The sequence below is a fragment of the Saccostrea echinata genome, unplaced genomic scaffold (assembly GCF_033153115.1).
Source record: "Saccostrea echinata isolate AGI-Se365-2 ecotype Australia unplaced genomic scaffold, CSIRO_AGI_Sech_v1 ptg000001l, whole genome shotgun sequence".
In the NCBI taxonomy this organism is placed as follows: domain Eukaryota; kingdom Metazoa; phylum Mollusca; class Bivalvia; order Ostreida; family Ostreidae; genus Saccostrea; species Saccostrea echinata.
Genome location: NW_026889750.1, coordinates 10554021 through 10578424, shown reverse-complemented (window position 1 = coordinate 10578424; position 24404 = coordinate 10554021). Strand labels below are relative to the sequence as shown.

The 24404-nt window shown below is 32.1% G+C and overlaps 1 protein-coding gene and 1 long non-coding RNA gene across 2 annotated transcripts in view; one reads left to right on the top strand and one right to left on the bottom strand.

Moving 5' to 3' along the window:
- The window catches only part of LOC133187432 (uncharacterized), a 53866-nt gene that overhangs the window by 24589 nt on the left and 4873 nt on the right, over positions 1 to 24404 (bottom strand). The gene's annotated exons all lie outside the window — the stretch shown is intronic.
- LOC133187376 (uncharacterized) lies at positions 19456 to 24333 on the top strand. The gene is made up of 3 exons (XR_009721187.1): positions 19456 to 19523; positions 21312 to 21406; positions 24246 to 24333. It is a non-coding gene; the product is annotated as an uncharacterized LOC133187376 (long non-coding RNA).

Here is a 24404-nt window from a genome sequence, read left to right as displayed (position 1 = left end):
CATCTCTACAATACTGACCAAATCTATTTATTTAGGAGCATCGATATTATGAATTGTGTAGGGAAAATACCACCACCAAAAGATAAACACAATGAGTAACTATCGATCCTCTTCAGCATCAGCAAAGTTTAAGAACTTTTTTGCTTAGATCTGATAACCTTTTATTGTTTGTTGTTGCGGTTGTTAATTAAGGTATTAATGGTTATCAGCCGAAACATGTTCATTAATATTGTCCGAGGAGCGTTATGAATCTGATATTATTAATCAGTTTGAGGCTTATGTTTTACTTTTAAAAAACGTATCTCAGCTGTCTAACACATATTAGACTGCTACAGGTAAACTAAAATTATATGTGCTTAGCCCATGATACTAAATTGTGAACTTACTAGTATTTTTAATAATATAGACATCTTCGAGTCACTATTTGTATCTTCATCATGTTAATTTTGTTTGGTATATTTAATGCGTATTGTGACATTTTAAATGTATACTTAGCACTAGGCATGCGTAAAAAGTTAGCTCTGATATACCAATAATAATTCATATTTAACATCACAACTTAATGGATGAGAAGTACATATATGTATAGGATTATCCTCAGATTTTCATGATGATAACATTCTAATTTAATGAACAGAAGTTAAATGCAAATTTAAGTTGTATACTGTAAAATCAAAAATATAACTGATGTTTCAGAGTTTGCAACAAGAAGAATCTTACCCCAAACACTCCCTAAGAGCCATTACAGTTACTAACCTTATACAACGTAGGAGTGGACAAACAAATCACAAAAATAGGACACAAATAACGATCCAAAATTACAGAACAAATGTAATCGAAAACCGGGTAGAAATTTTGAGTGGAATAGTTCGAGGCATGCAGAAAAAAATGGATGAGTGCAGGAAAGTACATGCATTTGATTTGTCTTTTGTCCTTCGTTTCTATGAATGTTCTACCTTCAAGTGTATCAACAGGTATGGAAGCTAATGATAATGAAAAATGATTTAATGAAATTTTAGGTCATTGTCTTGCATACGCTTTAAAATTTCAAATAATACATTAAGATGAACTTTGATTTAGTATGCATGCCAATTTCAAGAGGAGTATTTTGTTTAATTCAAAATATTAATTGACATTGCTAATTTCCTACATTGCCCATGCTAAAGTATTGCAGTCTATTTAGTAATATTAATTATCAGCATTATCACTTTCTTTTTATTTCAATATGACCTCTACTTGTAAAATAAGCTGAATTTTATTGGACTCCTAATTTAAAAGCAATTTATTGGATGCAAGCAAACAAATATGAGATATAACAATGTATGACGTCACAGAAATGATTGAATTAAAATAATGTACAGATAACAATACATGAAAGAGATGTTTTCTCTCAAAGCATTCTTATATATCTTCGTGTAAGTAAATAAACTATAAAGCAAACTTCTCAGTAACAAATCATTTGTTGAATCCCCCTACATATTTCTGAGTAATCTTTTAAAACCCTCTCTGGAACCTCTGCAAGGTTGAATTAATTATCTTTGTATCTTTTTACTGTTATATTCTGAATTTAATCAATATTGTAGTTTACATGTTTACACAAAAGTTAATAATTTTATTTTGTTTGTTTTATTTACAGTCATATTCTTTCAGGTATATTCATGGTACTTTATCATCACAAACTAAGCGTAAATTCGTTAAAAATCCCTTAAAATGGAGAGTGGTAGTATTTACTAATTTCAACACCATGATGCATAAGAAATATGCGGGGGAAAACATAGACGCCTATTTATAAAAACCCAACTCAGATATACAATTGTACATGTACCAATGATATGCACACGAGTTCGTTAGACGTAGGGCGTGATATGGCAAAATTTTAACGACAAAAGAGACACTAGTGCAAATAAAAAATACATTGTATGAAATTTTGAATTCATTCATGACCCACAACCTAATGATGAATAATACATGTATATCAATGTGATATAATTTTTTCTCAGGTAGTTAGAAAGGTCATTGTAGTCATGAACCATCCGGAAACAACTTTTGAATATTAAGCAACGCAGCTGTATAATTGAATAAGCTTAATTAATTTTCTGTAGAAGTAGAGTTTTCAAAATAAAACGAAAATCAATTTATCAATTCATTACCAGAAAAACAAAATGCGATTTTCTTTTAATTTCCGAAAGCATAGCCTATTGCGGTCCACCATCAATCATTTTTATCGAAACTGAAAATTTCTACACACGAAATGATTTGATAGCGATATAGTTTTTTACAGCACTGAGCGATAAAATCTCTTTTGGCGGGAAATGAAGTTAATGCTTCATTGATATACAGGATATGCCAAGAAGTCATCCATCATCTTTAAATCCGTTTGACATCGTGTTGTACGAATGCATGTATCTAAATTCTAAATCCATATGCCAAACCAGAGAGATCGATTGGAACAGGTTATAGAAAATATTTGAAATAGTCCACAGGCTGCACTAAGAGAAAATTATTATCATTTTCTATATAAAGCAACCAAATATGGTAAAGGTATGACCTGTTCAAATTTTTTTAAAGAATTTCATTAATTTTAGTGTTACAAATGACAAAAGTGAACAATTGATTTTTCTGATACAAGATTTTGTCTCAATTCACTCTTGCAGCATTTAAGACTGGAAAAAAGCTAGTACTATAATGTGGTGAATCAATTTCAATGAACAGCTGATAGTATGTACAATAATTTAAAATGTCTAATAAAAAAAATAAGCATTTTTTTTTCAAAAAAACTCAATCGTGGTGAATTTTGCATTTTTTTCTTCCAGTTATCGAGCCCATGTGAGAGGCGTCTGAGGAGCTGATTATTGATAACACGTAAAATTAATATTCTTAATATACCATTGAAAAGATCTAGAAAACATGAAATACTATTCTCGTCATACGTCATTCTACGGTCAGTATACTAAGCACACATGATTATATAGTTATTTTAGCAGTAAATAAATACACGTTAAAAAAGAAATCAAGAGACTTTACCATATATACATACATATTTACGGATTTTTTCAATAATATCGATATGAACTTCCGTTTAACGTTTAACATTTTACAAAACAATTATCAGAACTTTTCAAATATACCAATGCAAATATAGAGTTTGAAAATTTTGAAGAAAGGAAACTCGGCAAGTCGGAGAAAAATCTCAAAAAGATACATTCAGGATTTCATGTTGATAATTCACCCAGGATGTATATGAAAAAGGAAGCATTGGTAGTCCTTCAAAAATTCAAAAGAAATTTACAAAAAATAAAAAAAAATTAAAATTCTTTTTGTTTTCAAATTCCTACATATTTCTGCATTGCAACTGTAAAGTTAACGTTAACCTCCAAATAACGATCTGACAAGGAGTAAATAATATTATTTATGAATCCATTTACGAGTTTGTGATACTGTTTTAGGAAGCTGTTAAAAGTAGATCTGATACGACGGTAAAATCAATGTTACACTTATTTATGAGAGTGATCCTGATGTGGCAACAGAGGATAAAAACAACATTAATCTCTGCAAACCTTTTAGCATTTACTTTATTTCACTGGGCAAGGCGGGTTCCAATAAATTACAGAATTCTGGTGATCATAAACAGCTTTCTCCAAATAAATCATTAGAGTTGATGCAAAATTCTTTGACCTCAAGCTTAATATCTGATATCTTTCTAATTAAAAGGTTTATTTCTGGACGCTGAAAAATATAATTTTTTTAACCAAAAATCGTGGAAATATCTTTGATATGAAATGTTAAGGAACGTCTTTATAGAAATTCTGGGGCATGGAGAAGTAGTTATCTATAAAAGCAAATAGTTTATTTTTCCATTAAATATCATTTTTATAATTATGAAACCACAATAACGTAGCTTTTAGTTGTTTAGACAAATTAAAAAAGGTTATTTTTCAAACTGGTCAAATTGACAACTTATAATTTTGATAAGGATATATACTTGTCATGTGATTTAATATAAATATCACATCTTTTTCATGTCAATCGGTGCTAAAGTTTCTAAACATGCTTTCTTGCTTACTATCTATCCAAACTTAAAAATGTTTATTTTCCACAGAGGAAACGAACGGATTAAAGGATATGCATGAAATCCGCAACAAAAAACTATGGCGTCTGCTATCCTTGAATATTTCTGTAAAATTCCGTCAGACGGGATCTTAAAATCAAATCATCATATATTCCTTTCCTATGCTACTTTGAAATTAAATTTTGATATTAATTAATTATAGTAGACCCCAATGAATTTGTATATTGATTGGTGTCTTAATCTTGTGCATAAGATACCAACAAATGAAATAGCAACAAGACGTTTTGACTAAATTAAAACTAGAAAATTATTCTTTCATCTCGATGGAAAAGGGTCAAACAATTGTTTGAATAAAATCTAGATATGTAGTTTTATCAGATTATTTTCCTGTAAGCGTTGTAAACAAACCTTTCAATATATAATTGCATATAAAAGAACTATTACTTGCGTGTATAGGATACAATTACTGGATTTTTGATTGTCATTGTCTTTCACCTTTTACAACTAAAATAAAAAAGAAGGTTATTTAATGTAAAGTACTGCTTTCTGGTTCTTGAAAACTGGTTATTGTTGTTGACTTAATATCTGTAATTAGAAAAGGATTTATATTTACAAATGTACAATGTTTAAGGGTTATTGTATTCCTCCTTCTGCAATGGGAATTCGGAAACATTAAATTTTGCAGAAAGACCTTCAGAAATTTCACCAGTATGGTATGTGCTAAAAAAAAAGTTTTCTTTTCATTAGAAACTGAATCTAGAAATTACAAGAAATCAATATGAATAACCAAGAAAAATCACAAACAGATATATCATTTAACGTGAGATGATTCCCATTAAGACGCTACGGTGTATGTTTTTTTAATGATGATAAAGCACATTAGCTCTCACTTGATATCATTGTGAGCCTGTTGAAAAGACATAATCATACACTGGACAATCCTGACTGTTCGAATGTAGAAATTTTAGTATTTTATTAGCATCAGCTTTTCTATTACAAGCACAAAAAATATTTTATATATATAGGAAAACGATTTTAATAGCAAAAGACTACCTAACTCTATCATTTTCATTTAGTTGCATACTTTGATGAAGCAATTATAGTAATGAGAGCAATGATAGGGTAAGCCGTGGACTGAGGAAGTCTACTCTCTCTCTCTATTGATATTTCAAGTCAGGTTCGAGGACTTGCAGCATGTTGTTAGATCTGGTAAACAATAATAATCAGACAAGAGCATACATCAATCATTATACTGGGTGATAAAGCTACTTGGCAAACAAAATCAATGAATGGATTCAAAAATTGTATCTGAGATGTCAGAATCTTTTAGAGCAGGTGCCGGACGCAGACCTTCCATGGCTATCGACCTTTGTTTGGGAGTTGAGAAGTCTTGCATGACACTTATTAATCCAAAGATAGAACTGATAAATTTTGAAAAATTAACGGAAGAAACAAACCGAAAACAACCGGAAACTTACCAAGAGTAATAAAAGCCATTTCTTTCTTCTTCTTATTTTTTTTAAAATTGACAATGTTGAAAATCTTTTTTTTTTTAATATAATGTAATTTGCATGAAAAAATGTGACAATAATACACCGCTTTCAGTGAAACGGAAGTCAACACTTCGTTGGTAGGAAGGATTTACATGGAAAACAACATCCTTAAATTGCGAACTTTTCTGTGAATATACCATGTAATTAATACGTATACAAAAAACCGAAGATATTATTATAATAGGGATGTATAATATTGGTGAAAGAATCATACTGAAAGGTGTCAGTCTGGTTTGAAAACCTCGAAATAAATAATGAAAATTTTCATCTGACACTTAAGTTCTAGAAAAGCAATAGCTAAATCTTTATTTGTACCTTTTTGTGGGTTTTTAATAAATTTATTTATTTCCATCCCTTCAATCCTCATCTTTGAAGTTTGAAATCAAACCTAGGCTAATAATCGCGTGAAGTAAACATTTTTATGAGATTTATTAAAAAAAATGTCTTTCAAATGTCTTGGGTAAAAGCTACATGGGTTGAATGTTTCTGCATTCAGTCTTCATTTGTCAACAATTATCAATGGTAACTTGATAGAGTCTTTGTTCTTATTATAAAAAAAAAAAACATTGACAAAGTATCATTCATTTCTTCTATGAACAGGTCAATTTATTTAATGAATATTTACTGTTACAGTTACCTACTATGTTTATCATTTCATCAAGAAAAACAAAACTGAAACTTTACTGCTTTTTCAGGAGGAGAGCTCCGTGGGATAATTTCAAGCTAGAACAAATTAATTGAATCGGAAACGGAAAAAGATTGATTGATTGTATGTTGTTTTACGTCCCATTCGAGAATTTTTCAGTGATATAAAGATGTCATCATATACCGGTGAAGGGCTTCAAATTTAGACCTTTACTCGGCACTCAGCTAGGGCCATTGAGCAGTGAAGTATCTTTATCGTGCCAACGCCTGTCGTGACAAAGGCCTCGTTTTTAAGGTCTCATCCGAAGGTCCCCCAACTTTCAATTCAAAGTGCCGCTCGCTTGGCGAAGGAACAGTTGCTACCTATTCTTTATCGACTTAGGTCAGTCGCGGCCGAGATTCGAACTCGCCACCTTCCGATCACGAAGCAAACGCTCTACCGACTGAGCTACCGTGTTGGGGAAACGGAAAAAAGTATCTTTGGTGTATATGAGCGTTTTGTGATATTTATTTTAAGGAGGATTTCCTCTGATCTTTGCTATATTTTATTTAAATTCCCTGCTGATTAAAACAAATTCTAAAGATTGAGTAGAGCTAATTAAAAACAGCAACAAAAATTAAAAGTTCAGGTCGCCCGCGTGGCGCAGTGGTTAGAGCGTCTGCTCTAGAGACGCGGCGTAAGGAGTATATCCTTACGTCGCGGGTTCGAATCCCACTGTGGGACGTGGAGACCGGTCCTTCGGATGAAACCGTATAAACCGAGGTCCCGTGTCGCAGTAGGTGCTGGCACCAAAAAGATCCCTCACTGCTCAATGGCCGTAAGTGCCGAGTATAGGACAAAATTTGCAGCTCTCCACCGGCAAGTGGTGGCGTCTCCATATGAGTGAAAAATTCTCGAGAGGGAGGTTAAACAACATACAAGCAAACAATAAAAGTTCAGGGAAATACTGCAATGTGTGATATATTCACAGTAAATAAAAAAAAACCCTTTTAGGTACAAGATGCAACAATGTCATTTGTTTTATATAAAGATGATCTAAATGAAAATTATGGGTGATTTCATTTAGAGTTCAAAACCTTTTTAACTTAACAAGAGGCTACAGGGCCTTAACGGTCAAAAGAACACAATACAGCATTGTAAATGATCCATAGAAGTACATGTATTAAAAAAAACAAAATAAACGATACCTGAAGCCCAAACCAAGAGAAATAGAATGATGAGGGATCAACAAAAAAGATTAGTCTAGTAGTCAATAGTACATCTTACAGTAGCCCTATTTACTTGCCAGACTTGCCCCCATTTGTCCTTATTACCATGCAGACTAAACAAAATTACAGTGCTTGAACACTATTACATGTAGTAAGCCCATTTCATTCTCTTTCATACTAGCCTCTCCCGGTCTTTGAAGAACATTTAAAGAACATTTCATGTACAAAGATCCGTCATTTTGTCTTATTTTTCTTTATCTATTATTTCCAAGTCTACCTGGCCATTAAAAACTATGAAAGTCCTTTTTGTATTGAATTAATAATTTATATATGTTTATGATAAAAAAATATCATTGACTAAATGGTTTCCACGTAGATTCCCGATATGGAAATAATCAACCTGTGGTTAACCCCCAAGTTTCCCAAGTTGGGAAACTTTGGAAACATGCCTCAGAGGTTTCCCTATATATTCCCGACAAGGAAACAGTTAACCTGTTGTTTCCATCATGTTTCCCATATGGGGAAACTTTGAAAATATACATTACTAACTTCCACCCAGTTTCCATTTTAGGAATCTTGTACGATATGTTTTACACTTCAACATTTCCCCGATGATAGACATTTTAAAAATTTTACCAAAATTTAATTTGACTCTAATTTACCCTTAATAGAACTGTCAGCGTAATTCTGCATAAGAAAATTGATTATGTGGCCGTAAATTCAAACAAATTGTAAATTAAATTTCACATTTTACGCTCAATAAAACTCATATAAATGCATGAATTGAAATAGAGAAGTGCGTTTTTTTTTTTAGAAATATCAATTGCAATGTAAACTGATAAGATAAATTGCACTGGCCCTTGTGGTTGCGGACATCTCTCCTCATGTGTCACAGGTGGGGACAAGTATCGCGAAAACACCTGTTACTGTGTTTGTGTATTTTTTGTATATTGTATGTTATTTGAGACTTTTTTTTTCTACATAAGGGGAACAATGGGTTGTCCTCAAGCATGTACATACGCTTAGCCTCCACGAACTCAGAGTAAATCCGGATGGCCATTGTTGATCATCGATTAAAAAATAATTAAAAGTTTCATATAAAACAAGAACAAAATATTGATAAAATGGGTTATATCAAATTTAATTTTAGATGTTTAAAGACAAGTAGAATAATAGAATTAGGTTCCAATTTTCATTACTATTTGAAAAGAAATAATTCTAACAGTTAAGAAATTATAATACTTTTCCACTGGTCTAGTATAAAACTAATGATCGAATATCTTATTTTTAATTTTCATTGTATATTAAATCAAAATCATTTTTTAAACAAATTTACGTGGATATTAAAATAAGAAAATAAATCGGCCGGGAGTCATGATTTGAACAAACTTGAATCTACATTACCTGAAGATACTTCTGTATAAAAATGACTAATAATAATAACGGCTTAGCTGTTCTTGAGAAGAAAATTTTTAAAGATATTCCTATATATTCTTATGTAAGACTTTGGCACCCTGTTGTGGCTCTGCCCTACCACCAGGGCTCATGATTGGAACAAACTTGAATCTACTCTACCTGAGGATACTTATATAATAATAATAATAATATGATAAATCATATTATATAATCATAATAATATAATGATATAATATATAAACATAATATTAACATAATATTAACATAATATATAATTATATAATCATACTTATATAATAATATGATAAATCATGACTTTGCTGTTCTCAAGAAGAAGATATCTAAAGAATTTCCTATATATTCCAATGCAAAGCTTCGACCCCCCCCCCTCCCTTGCGGCCCCGCACTACCCCGTAGGCTATGATATAAACATATTTGAATTTAGAGTTTTAATAAAGCTTTCTCACATAAGTTTCATCTTTTCTTGCCCAGTGGTCGTAGGAAGAAGATTTTTAAACCTTTCCACCAAATTTTTACGTATTCTTAAACATCTCCCTTTGAAAGAGGGCGTGGCACTTCCTGTGAACAAACTTAAATTCCCTTCACCGAAGGATGATTTGTGGCAAGTTTGGTTGTAATTGGCCCAGCGGTTCTTGAGAAGAAGTCGAAAATGTGAAAAGTTTACAACGACCGCACAAACACTCTTTGATCAGAAAAGCCCACTTGAGCCTTAAGCTCAGGTGAGCTAACAAGTGTAAAGGCACAGCTTCGTGAATATTTAGGGAGCGAAAATTAATCTATAAAAGAAACATATATTAGAATGAATCCTGTCACTAATAATTTTGTTTTTTTTTTAAAGTATGTGTTTACCAGCAATTCAATACAATACCCTTCATTACATGATTTACATGAAACAAATATACATGTAATTGTCTAGCCATAGCAAATTTATGTCAATGAATGTGCATAGTTTGTATTTAGTTTCAATTCGCTTTGCATGTCACTTTTGTGTCAACGTAAATAAAAATCTGAAATTACATAAAATGTTATTGGAAGTTAATGAGTGCCACGTTGAAATTTTTTCTCTTCAAATTCCAACTTTATCGTTGGTAAATACAACTTTAAAAAAATGAAATTCCAACATTAAAGTTGGTTTTTCCAACTTTTACCTTGGATTTTTCATCTTTAATTTTGGTTTTCCAACTATAAAATTGTTAATTCCAGCATTAAAGTTGGTACTTCAAAATATAACCTTGGCATTTCCATTTTTAGATGTGGCTTTTTCAACTTTGATGTTGGCTTTTCAAATTTCAAGTAATTCCAATTTTTAAGTTGTTCATTAAGTTTTAAGATGGTGATCCCAACCCTGAAATGGTAATCCCAGTATTAAAGTTTGTTTTTCCAACTTAAAACATGGAAATTCCAATCGTTAATTCCAACATTAAAGTTTAATCTTGGCTTTTTCAACTTTTATTTTGGCTTTTTGAACTTCAGATTTGGTAGTTCAAACCTGAAAGTTGGTAATTCCAACATTACAGATGGTAATTAAAACTTTGATTTTTGTTTCTTTTTTAGCTCTACTGGTCAGAGACCAGAAGAGCTTATGCGATAGTAAGGTGTCCGTCTGTCTGTCTGTAAACAATTTTCAAAGCGCTACTCCTCCTACAGTTTTAGTCTGATTTCAACATAACTTAGCAAACAGGTAGACTACACTGAGATACATAATTCTGTGTATCGGTTTTTGATTTCGATGAACGGTGTTGCTATGGTTACTAGAAATAGAGATTTCTGGGAAGTACTTTCAAAACGCTACTCCTTCTACATTTTTGGTCTGATTTTAATATAACTTAACACACAAGAAGACTACACTAAGATACATAATTCTGTGTATCGGTTTTTGATTTCAATGAACGGTGTTGCCATTGTTAGTAAAAATAGAAATTTCTATGAAATACTTTCAAAATGTTTCTCCTCCTACAGTTTTGATCTGATTTCAGTATAACTTGGTACACAAGTAGACGACACTAAGATACATAATTGTCTTTATTTATTTATTTTTATTTTGTTGCCATGGTTACTAAAATCAAAATTTCTGTAAAATTCCTTTAAAAGGCTATTCCTCTTACAGTTTTGATGATTGCAATAAATCTTGCCACAAAAAGAGACTAAACCAAGGATCATTATTCTATTTATTGCTGTTGCAAAGTTTCAAGTCCAAGTGCTACTTTTATCTTCTTTTGTTATAAGTACAAACCAGTAGAGCTACAGTCTCATCAGAGACCTCTGGTTTAAATTGGCTTCTTTAACTTTGAAGTTGGCTTTTCCAACTTTCAAGCTAGTAATTCTAACTTTTGTTAGTTATTCCAGCATCAATGTTGGTAATTCCACCTCCAAAATTGGGTTTTCTAAGTTTCATATTAGCTTTTCCAACTTTAAAATTGTTAATTCCAACACTAAAGTTGGTTATTCTAACTTTAAAGTGTGAAAATTGATATTTAATTCCAATTTTATTATTCCATTTCGGCTTCACGCGTGTTAATTGTGTGGTTGCATACGCCTTCCATACTGAAGACGTCGTACTGCTCTTTAATTATAACCGAGAGAAAAGATTTATATTAAAGAAATATAGAAAGGGTCAAATAAAGAATAAAGAAAAAAAAGAAAAAAATATCTTCATTTATCACCACTGCAAGTTGATATACATATATATGCACATGAGACATGAACAAGGAAAACATTTATTAAAAATGACAACTTGTATTCTTCAACAAATGAAGTTGTTCTCATGTTAACACCGATAGTCTGTATATATACATACGTAGGAAGATATAAACATTTATTAATATTAAACATTTTAAGAAGTTGGATAGAGCAATCATGTTTGGACTAATGCTTTTACACCTAAAAAAAAAACCTATAGAAATTATAGAATAGTATGATTTTTCAGTATTTTGAAATCCTCTATCCTCATTTACTTTTCTTTTCCGCAAGTCGCCCTCGTGGCGCAGTTGTTACATGTAGAACGTTTGCTCTAGAATCGAGGCTTAAGAAGTTGATCCTTACGTCGCGGGTTCGAATACCAGTGAGGGATATGGAGATCGGTCCTTCGGAAGAGAATGTATAGACCGAGCTCCCTTGTCGCAGTAGATACTGGCACGAAAGAGGCTGCTCACTGCTCAAGGACCGTAAGTGCCCAGTACATGTCTAAATTTGCAACCCTCCACCGGCAAGTGGTCACATCTAAATATGACTGAAAAATTCTCGAAGGGGTGTTAAACAAACAAGCAAACGAATCTTTCCCGCAAAACATTGCATGAGCAAAACTGAAAATAAAGCCAATTTAAAGTTGAAAAAGCCACCTTTAAAATTGGAAAAACCAACGTTAAAATTGGAAAAGCCAATTTCCAAGTTGGAATTTTAAGGTGAACAAAATTCCAACGTAGTACTAGTATGTGCCATAGTACATGTAGCTGTTAGCACTGCTTTTGTAACGAGTGCCACCAGCAAAAATGGTTATGATACATGTAAAAAGTCATGCTCTTTCTTTTGAGTAACTTATTTCCTAGTTACACATTAAAATTTGTTAAATTGTTAATTAATTAACTCATCTGCATTTCATATCCTTTTATTTCCATTGTCTGGTTCGTAGAATAATCGATGCATTAGGTTCAATTTGGATCGAGCCAACATAAACATTAAGAACAAACAACACTGAAATTCTTTATAGAAAAGTTTACAAGAAACCTCGTGCTTTTAATTAAGTTTAATTATATAAAGTTAATAAATATTCATCATTCGGATCCACTGAGTTAAAAGACGGAAAAAAGTGATTATCCCGTTTGTGTCATGAAAATGATTCGCATAATTCTTTTTCTTTTTTAAGAAAGGTTCTTATCTATCTTTAACTATGAATGTCCGCTTTGCTAATATCAGATGCATTATCTCTTCTGCTTGTTTTAGGATTGATTTTCTTACAGAGCATTTGTTTGCTGGAATTACTCTGATACACGCATTCCCTACAAAGAATGAATTTATATGAATTTCTTGAGGGTTCAATCTGGTTAAGCTAGGATAAGAACTATTTGATATGAATTAAAACTTTTAAAAGAAATCAAACAAAAAAAGGTGAATACCTTTAGCAAGGAACAAATAACTTTTTATTTTATTGTTTACATCCCATGTAAGAAATCTAAAAATAGTTCGAATGACAATCCTACCATGTCATATCTTGCTCCTTCTTCTGATGTTTAGTCACAATAGATTAATTTTAACTCTCTTAATCAATCACTTATGATACTTCTTATATAAATGGGCAAACAAAATTTTTAAAAGGAATTGAATTTTCTTTTCAGTTACCTTACATATTGAAGTTTATTGGTGTCATATTGTAATTTTTGAATTTACCGGGTGGCAGTAAATACAAAAATTACAATATGACAACTTGTAATTTTTTATTTACTACCACCCGGTAAATTCAAAAATTACAATATGACATTGGCCTCCTTTTTTTTTCATTTTTTGCTGTAATTAACATTAGAACAGGGAGAAGCGAAAGACTTTCAAAAATCAGATCCGACCGGAAGTGTTGAATAAAATATAACAGCTGATATCCACCACACGTACATGTATGAGAGTGACTAATCACAATCTTTGGAGACAAAAATAGCACGGATTAAATAATATACCAAACAGAGAAAAATTTGAAGACTTTCTCATGACAGAAATTGACTTTACTGCTGATTTTAGAACCTTAGGGGAGGACAGTTTTAATCATTTTTTATCTAATCATAAATTTCCTATATGGCTGACTACTGTGAGTATTTTATTTTCTTATAGCACTTTGTTCCGGATTCATTTTCCTTTTTTTTATTAAATGACTGACTCTCTTGCCTTCAGCACAGCTAATGCGATAATTGCTTTCACATTTTTCTTGAGTTCATTGCTGGTCTTATTGTAAAGAAAATCCTGATTAGGATCTACATCAAGAGAGTTGGAAGATTTTGAAGCTCCAGGAGATATATCTCTCTTGCATTACCGACATCATGGCTTGTGACATTTAGCATTTCAGTGTCAAAACCATTCTGCGCTTTAATAGTCACAATTGATGTTGTATGAGTGTATGGAAATTTCAGTCTTGTGTACCATATTTCCTGCACTTACCATTACTATTAGGGTATAAATTCCAAGTTCTTTTACATACTAATGGGAAATTGAGATGACAGGCTTCAAAGGAATATGCAAAACATTTGTGACAAATAGAACATGATGTAAAATGGGAATAGAAATTTGTAGATGGTAGATTAAATTTGCCTTGCCATTGCATTTTATAGATTAATGCTATGTATTCTATATTTCGATAGCAATATTGTACATTGCATTCATTATCTCATGCGCAATTTTTAATTCGTATATGACTTTCTAAGTACATGTATATATTCAATAAGGCTATAATATAAATGGATTTTTTTTTTAAAAAATCAGATATGAATATAATACTTTACATTTAAACTTGGAAGATGGAGAAAATAGACACACTGTATGGAGAAAACAAAAATAGAATACACATATAAGCATTGGCGATTAAGTAAAAAAAATCTCAAATATATTTTCAGGAATCGCGAATAAAGGCACCGTATTATGGAAGGTACAGAAGCCCATTTAGGTATATAAGAGATTAAATTCGTTATAAAGAATTCAAAAAATTGTTATTACGATTTAAATCTATACTTATAAATTAATATTAAATTTTGCTAATAAACTCCGAAACGGGTGCACCAGAGTTCTTACTAACTCCTCTTTGAATACACTAGATACAAGATGATGTCCGTAAGCTATATTCAGATTTCACTCGCATAGTAAGTATCGTACATTAGATTAAAAGTCTACTTTCATTTTCGATAAATAGCCATGAAATAGCAAAAATGAGTGTATGGTGGTGGTTCCGGTTGGCAGATCTAAGTAACTGGAAATTTTTAATGAAACTGACAACAAGCAATCGTTTATTTATTTCATAAAACGCCATCACTGAATTATTCAATCAAAACTTGATTTAAACGATATAAAAGAAATAAGTTGTGATAACCGATTTAAAAGGGAAATGTGCAAATTATTTTCGTCATTCACCGATCTTAATATTGACGGAAACGTCTAGAACATCATATAGCATCGAGCCCGATTTTAAAAAGAAAAACGAGGCGATTATAGCTGCATGAACATAAAAAAGAAAGCTGTTGTGTAAATGGTCATTGAAATGATGGTAAATCATTGATAACACTATAAGTTGTGAATATATTTATATATCGAAAGACTATTAGTAGGTTTTCCTAATAAATTTATCGGTAAAATTTGTATATTCCTCACTGAGAGCATAGTTGCAACGAATATGAAGTACAATTTGTACTCATTTGTATTCAATTTATCATTAAAATGTGCATATTCGCTGCTTTTATCCTTGACAGAAATGAAATAAGAGCACCTTTAGTACAATATCCATAACATAGTATAACAGGTTTCACTATAAACGTCAATTAATGAAATTTTTTTTTCCAAGTTTTTACAAAGAGGGGAGGGGGATGGTGACGTACATCTACTTTTGCTCCAAAGCTAAATGCGGGATTTTGAACAAAGTATATCTTCCCGCTATAAGCCTGTAAGCTGTCATCAGAAACTACAATATATATTATTGGAATTTTTCTGTCGGTAGTGGTATAAATTCAATTCCCCGCGCTTGCGCGGGATTTCATCTAGTTTGTTATAACAAATTCAACAATCTGTTATATCGAATTCAAAAATATTTTGATAGGTCCTAAATGGGCTTCCGTAGTTATGCATTTTCTAATACAAAATTGATAAACAAAGATATTTTGGATTTAAAAAAAAACCCATAGGTATCCAGGAATTTGGAGGAAATTGCGTGTTTTTAATACTTATATGGTATTTTGTTCAATTATACATACTACATGGTGTAAAAAGCTTGTGCCATCATTGCAAGACATGCCATATCCATTTTAATTTAGATCGTGCTAATAACCATTGATTTTTAAGGCTTAAACTTTTTACAATACCGTTTTTTAGACTTCAAAGAACCTTGGAACAAAATGATATGCATAGAATGAATATTGTTGCACGAAAAGATTTCAATTTTAAGCTTCATTTTGATACTTTTTAAAATAAAATTATAATTTTAAAAGTTATCCCTCCATGTTGAGGAGCGGATATCCTTAAATGTCCACGATTTGGTCGACTGGTTGGTTACGCACATAGGAAAATGTTACATTGAAGTACCTTGTCATGTTGTAATATTTAAGTCTGCTTATCTCATTAGTTATAATAGCAATTGTAATCTTAAGACTAAAAATAAATAATAAACACCTATAAGATAATATGGTATACATGTAAATAGAAGGAATTACATTGAAGTTTCAGAAGGTCGGTGCTTTCGCTCTCGGTGCAACTGAACCAAAATTTATAAATGGGTAAAAAAATTTAAACTGGCAAACGACTTGATTATTTGTATAAAAACATAATAAATGCTCCAACCAAAAACTTCTCAATTCCTTAGTGCTTTAATTTAGACTGGTAACTCATACTACTGAGCTATCATCGTTGCACAAACAAAGTGAATGTTAAAAATGACAATGAAGCAACACATTTAGACAATGGGATCTTTTTTTGGAAAAAATATCACTTTTTATGGTCTCTGGAAATGTTTGCTCGTTTCTTTGAATTGTAATGCTCACAACATTTTAAAAAGGAGATAAACAAGATATAGCATATTTTTAGAAAAGTGTTTTAAAGTGCATCATTTGCACCAAATGACTTATCTAATCGTATTTAATAGAATATTTTTCCGAAAAATAACAAAACATGTTTTGGATGATAAAAGGCCGCAGCTTTAATAATTGTTTCAATGACAAATGTCAGACAAGCATTTAACAATCATTGGGTGCCACACACCTAAACTGGTAACGAGCGTAATGGCACCTCGCCTTCTAGAGTAAGCCATTGCAAGGCGTAACAATATGTATTAATCGACTCCTAGGGTACCCCTTAGCGAGTCAGCTGGGATATCAATGTAATTGCCTCCTAGGGGATTCCTTAGTGAGGCTACTACCTGTTATACCGAACAGGTAAGCCCACTATACCGAGTAGGGCAAAATAAAACCACCCGTTATACCGAACGGGGTACGAGGTTATTGTTATACCAAACAGATCCCTCACACAAGCTCCCAATGCACTCCATAGCGACCTTAATGTTAATTTTATTTAGCAAATCAAAACATTATATCGGGGAAATATCTCTATTTCCTATTTCACAGGAACCCAATACATCAAAAGAATTAATGTAATGTTAAAATTTCACGTTTCAGATCCATGAAGTTTTCACTTTTCAAGTATGCCCAGATTCCTGCCAAATGCCAATCAAATGCACCCTCGTTCTTTGATGAAATAATTTCAAAACTATGTGTTCTTAAAAAATATTAAGTGCTTAAAAATTGGTTTGTTACAACTCTCCAAGTGATTATCAAGGATAGCGCTATAGAGAATGACAGCTAGGAGGTTAAGAACAATTAAAAAGAAAGCAAAGGCAAGTTAATGTTAATCCTCTGTTGTATTACTTAAAAATAAGAACTTATAAAAGTAAGCTCTCTTGTATCGAAGGTTAAAAGCTTGCAAGAATTGAACATGCATAAGGAAAGAAAAAGAAAAGAGGCGTACGCGTGGGGAAGAGTTGCAAAAAACATAATTATACATTATATTACATTTTACATTAAAGACTTTAAAAAATGCCTGAATCTTTCTTTTTGTCACTAGTGACACATCTGTTTCTTAGCATTTCGCTATGGCTACCAGTATGGCGGAAGGGTTACGAGTATTGAGCCAATGCAAAGGGGCGCATGACTTTTGATGCATTTAGAGTTAAAAACAACCAACACGAAAAGTAACATTAAAAACTGTCCACTTTTGCAGACTCAAAATATTTAGCTTTACAAAATAAATGTCACAATTCGACGTACCCTTGTTAAAAATCCAGTACTTGGTGAGAAGAACAATGGTGATTGAATAGGATATCCTAAGGTGTTATACTCAGTAACGATTTATAAAGATAAAGTAGCTTACGATACTTCACTTCAATCGTCTTTATCAAAAAAAAAAAAAACTCGGCTGAACGAATAAACAGGCAACAATACATATCCTACCAGATCGCGTGATAAAATCTATTTCCCTGGAAAAGAAGCCAATGCTTCATTGTCGCGTTTAATAATCCCTAGTAGGATATCAACTTAAAATTCCTTTGTCTACGTATTGTTCAGATACCTTATCTTTAATGCCTGAATAAAGGGGAAAATATTGTTTGTGAAAGTGATAAATGTGATTTACACATTAAAAACAAAAATTGAGATTGACATCCTCTCCGGATAGTAGCCTGTATGTACTTGTTTTTACTTACAGAAAATATACAATGAAGTGAGGGATTATAATTCAATCCTATCAGTATCACTATCAACAATGTATTTTATGTAGGGTGTTCATGATAAAGCTCACTAACAATTGCTTCAAATGCGGTAATGTGCTAAATTCCACTACGTACATCATAATTACATATGAAATAGTTAAGGACAGCTCTAAAATAAGTCCTACCAACTCTGCAATTACATGTACATATGAGGCGCCGTTTTGGTATTTACTGCCAAAAAGTGATATCACCTATTCGAATAGGTGATATCACCTATTCGAATAGGTGATATCACCTATTCGAATAAGTGATATCACCTATTCAAATTGAATAGGTGATATCACCTATTCGAATAGGTGATATCACTTATTCGAATTGGTGATATCACTTATTCGAATAGGTGATATCACTTATTCGAATAGGTGATATCACCTATTCGAAATGAATAGGTGATATCACCTATTCGAATAGGTGATATCACCTATTCGTGCTGAATAGGTGATATCACCTATTCGAATAAGTGATATCACCTATTCGAATAAGTGATATCACCTATTCAATTTGAATAGGTGATATCACCAATTCGAATAGGTGATATCACCTATTTGCATTTCTTACAACAATAAATAATGAATGCTCCCTTCCTCAAGATTATCTACATTTTCATTGGAACCAAGCAAATTCGGGCTGCATTAGGGTCTGTAAGTCTCGTCACGTGACTCGCGAGATTTTTCGATAATATTAACTTCCGGGTACCTCACACATGGAGATGCAAGATGTGTATTGGGTTATGCATGTTTATGGTTTACACAAAGCGTATAAGGAAAGTTTAAGCAGTTGTACAAAGCCGAAGGGTTCTCTGACTTACGATGGATAAATTGAGTGTCATAAAAGCTTGGGTGCGAGCAAGTAGGAGGAGAATTTCGATCGAAGTACAGGTAAACAAGTCAGAGAATGTCACCTGCTTCTTGGGTATTCTTGGGTGAAATAGAAGTCTTATATTATACATTTGTATCTGATTAGAATAGTTTTGTTATAATCATTACAACTAATTTATTAACAGATTTTTCTTGAATTCGAGGATAATGATGTCATTACCAGCTGATTAAGGAGGAGTAGTGTAAGTCTCAGATGGGTACGAACGTCATCTTGTGACAGCATCACCTTTGTTTGGGTAAATAATTTGTTCAGAATACGCTTCATTTATCAACAGAAATTAAGCTGTTGCATGTCAGTGGGTCTAGTTTTATAAGTATTCAATGTTTGAAAGCACTTATCAGGTCCAGTACAATCTTTTGATTTAGCTATATAGCTTTATTAAGCTATTCAGAATAGATAGAACGTTCTATCGTTAAAATGATATTGTCCTACGGACCCGGTTTAACGATAGAATTTGTTCCGTGTATTCGCAATGTAGCAAAATAAACATGGGCGATAACTCGAATTCTCTGCATTTTGTATGAAGAATCCAGAGAGTTCCGAATGTCAACATGGCGTTAAATTTGAAGCGAGGAAAAAAAGTTGAGAAAATGAGTTGAATTTTCGTATATATATGGATTAATTTGTAGGTTAAAAGGCATATACAATCTCAAAAATGTTTGTTATGATTAATTTGGTAGTTATTTTCAATGCAACGTACTCCTTTTGTATTCTTCAAAATCATTTCGGAGTGGATCCACTCCGATTTGCTACATTGCAAGTATATGGGACGTATTCTAACTGTGGTGAGGGCTTGTCCCGAGACACAGTTAGATTATTCCAACTATATTCAGAATAGCTTAATTTAGCTATTTTATATCAGTTTTTCTTAAATGTATACTTTTCTCAGCATGCACAAAAAGTCGCACCTTGGTGCAGTGATGATACTCAACCTTGAACTCATCTGAAATTGATGCATTATAAAACTCACTCATTAAAATCTCCTTGCATTCATGTAATAATTTTTAGGCCCAAATACTGTACAGCAGTCCTCAAAATACTGGAATTTGGGTGAAAATACTGTACATTGTTCATAAAAAAACTGTAAAAAATATCAACCAAAAATCAATGTAAGAGGTTCATTTTTAGCTCTTCTGAGCCAAAGGCCCAAAGAGCTAATGCTATGGCCATTTGTGCGGTGTGCGTAAACTTTTTAGAATATGGGCCATAACTCAAGAACCCTTTGGCCAATTATTGTCAAATTTGTCACAGGGTATCCTTGGGCCAAGGGCTTCCGTTTATACTAAAACTAGGGTTGTGACCCTTAAACAAGGGGAGATAATTAGGAAAATAGAAACAAAAGAGACTTTGTACTCAAAGTTCTAAAAGTTTTTAGGCTACGTGCGCAATTGATACAGTTACTTCTTCAATGAAATTATAAAGGAGGCCAATTATGGTCAAGAAGATAATTGATTGGTAATAATTCAGTACAATGAGAAGCAATCATACTTATCCATGCCTCAATGCACACAAGGTAGTGGACAGTTACTCAAATAATAGAAATTTATCTTTTGCTTAAAAGTATTCAAAAGTTGCAAAGTTGGAGATATCTTTGATTTTGCTTGTTGTTTCGATAGCCCATAGCACATATATGAATGGTCAAATACATGCAACTTTTTGTCTATTTCTTACCAAAATAATTTTTGTGAAAAACTGCATATAAATAGCTAAATTAAGCTATTTTGAATAGCTTAATAAAGCTATATAGCTATTTCAAGCTATATAGCTAAATTAAGAGATTGTACTGGACCTGCTTATTTCCCAACGATAAGACTTTCTTTATGTATTCTGCAAATTCTCTCTGCATTTATCATTGAACAAAATTCATATGACTGCAATTATATGACCATACTCTTCAGTTTAGAGAGCATGTTATAGAGGATATTTTGGTTAAAGTTTTGGTCTGTTAAGGTTTCAGTCTGTTTCAGTGTTTGAAATATTCTTTCATCTTACACAATTGTATACATTAAAATTTATTTTATAGCTAAAGTACAAGAGAACTGCAGCATGTAAGACTACATGTACATCGACTTTGAATAATCTACCTGGTATATCCTCAAAAAGGCAACTCAAATACAGGTATGAAATTGATGTCACAAAATAAGTTTTTGGACTTACATTTACTCTTATAATTCATATACATATAAAGCATATAAAAAATAGAAAAGAATTAAAGGTTCATCAGGTGACAGCTCAATCATGTATGGAATATTATTAGGCCAAATAAAAAAATATGTGTGGTTCCCGTTACCCGACCGTCCCTATTTTAGATCCCCGACCCTTAACTTTTTTCTGGCAATTTTCATATTTATTTTCCGGAATTTTCTGTGATTTCCGTCATCCACTTCGGTATTAGTTTTAGTTCCAGCAATGGCGACCTCCATGCAAAAATCGTTTCAACACGTAGTGCAAGTGTTTGATGGTGTTAAATCTAAAGCAAGCTAGCATGGCGCAGCAGAATACCTTTTTCCAGCGCCATGTTTTTTGTTTGTTTGTTTTTTGGTTGCCAAAATTAAATAAATATGCCCAAGAGTGGCGAGATTCAGTTAGTTGCTCTGTTTACAGCTGGTTTATAACAAGTGCATGCTGATTAGTCCCTTTATTATTAATGCACGCAAAGGTGTGAAGTCAGGATAGGAAATCACTTCTCGCTTGAAAGCACACAGACAGCTGGCCAGGTAACGTTTTTTGGAGTTAGAGGGAAGATAACATGAGAAAACATTTATTTGATTGCATTGATTACGCAAGAATTAGCCCAATGTGTAAGATAGATTAACTTGTAAATTATTAAATAATTTATATCAGGATCGTTTCTTTTAAACCGAAAGTAGAAAAAAAAACAGTTCATGAGGAAACGTGAAAAAGAAGACTGCTGATTTCACCTGAATAAAGTCAACTTGCAAAACACCAATATATATGAGAAATGAGCTTGGAAGTATGAAGTCTTCAATGAGGCAAAAAGGTTTCATGAAAGGATTTAAAATTTTAATAATATTAAATATTTGTAATTCTGACGAATTTGAATCATTCTATGTCATGTTGCTTAGGTGATTTATTTTGTTTTAAACATTACTGTACAAAGTATAGGTGTCACATTCTTTTCCTCTGACAGCTCTTAAAAGTTTATCGTTCAAAATTTATTATTAAGTAAAATAAGAACTATTCTGGATAAAAGTAATTAATTTCATTTATAAACACTGATTTTAAACAAAAGGATGTTCACCTTGGACTTTATTTTTTACAAAAAGAAAAGATTGTGTTTTCATTATTTTTATGCCCCTGGATTGAAAGATCCCGAGGGTATATTGTTTTTGTCTTGTCTGTCTGTTTGTCTGTTTATCTGTTTGTCTATCTGTCTGTTGTCAATTTTAACCTTGCCCATAACTTTTGATTGGTTGGAGCTATGACTTTCATATTTCACATGTGTATTCTTTGTGACAAGACCTTTCTTTGGGTACCATCATATTTGACCTTTTGACCTTGACGTTGGAGTTTGACCCACTTTTGCAAAATTTTATGAGACCTTAACCTTGACCATAACTTCTGAACAGTTGGTGCTTGGGGTTTCGAACTTCACATGTGTATTCTTTGTGACAAGGCCTTTCTTTGAATACCAACAACTATGACCTTTTGACCTTGACCTTAGAGTTTGACCTACTTTTGAAAAACTTTAACCTTGGCCATAACTTTTGAACGGTTGGAGCTAGGGCTTTCATACTTCACATATGTAATCCTTGTAACAAGACCTTTCTTTGGATACCAACAACTTTGACCTTGACCGTGATGTTTTACTTACTTTTAAAAAACTTTAACCTTTGCCATAACTTTTGAACAGTTGCAGCTAGGGCTTTCAAATTTAACATTTTTTATCTTTTGGCCTGGATTTTGACTTGCATTTGAGAAACTTTAACCTTCGCCATAAGATGCCATACGGGGGCATCAGTGTTTCACAAACACATCTTGTTGATTTAAAAATATTTATTTCATATTCATAACTAGGGTGCCCCCTACCAATGTTGACTAGTATATTTCACGCCACATCGAAATGCCACTTATTTTCTCCTTCACTCTGTTCATCCACAAATAAAACATTTCTTTTCTGAACCATAGTTGGAAAAGACTGAATTCAAAATAAACAAAACATTTTACTATTAGTTATGATTTATATACTCAGCTCTTCACAAAATATTTCTGTTTTTTCGCATTCTATAATATACAATTTTAGATTTTATATACCTGTATAAAGACTTCCGCAGCAGATTCCGATGGAGAAATCATGATCTATATTTAAGATTTAATGTATAATGCTTAAGATATCCATTAATTTTACTTATAATATACAATTCTGAAATTAATATCATCCTTTAAAAACAAGGACAGCACTTATCATCTTCGTAAAAACTTAACATTCTAAAAAAAGAAAATATAATATCCAAATAACAGTTAAATAATTCAATTTGCTCATGCTGATTTTCTGGATGAGTATGAACTCGAATGAATAGAATCAGCAAACAACTGTTTAAATACCCAAGACATTTTATTCACACATTAAAGCACATATCTAATCCATATGCTTAAGAGAAAACATATCTAACACTCTACACATAAAATAGTTCACTTATGCTAATGAAAAGAAATAGGTATTATTTGGAAAAATTTAGAAAATCAAATCCCTACCCACCTTCCCTATTTTTTTTGGAGGTGTAACCAGAACCACACATATTTTTTGTTTGGCCTTAATGCTGGGTTTCCAAATGTCAAAATTAAGGGTATTCGATATATTCCATACAAGTTGTCAATCATTTATAAGTGATTTGTACAGAGGTTCATTTGCATATAAATGTTGTTAACATTGTTTTATTGTCTTTATTAACTTGTATTACTAAATTTTATAAATTGACAAATTCATTCTTTTTAGAAAGTGCATATAATTTGGAAAAGAGACCATCAATCCACTGGGGGCTATCGCATGAAAGCAATGATTATAGAATATTGTAAGGTTGGAGGAGTTATAGTACAACAGGCAGGCAAGTAATGGTACTTTGTTCTGGAAATTTTTTGCCCCAGTTAAGGTTTA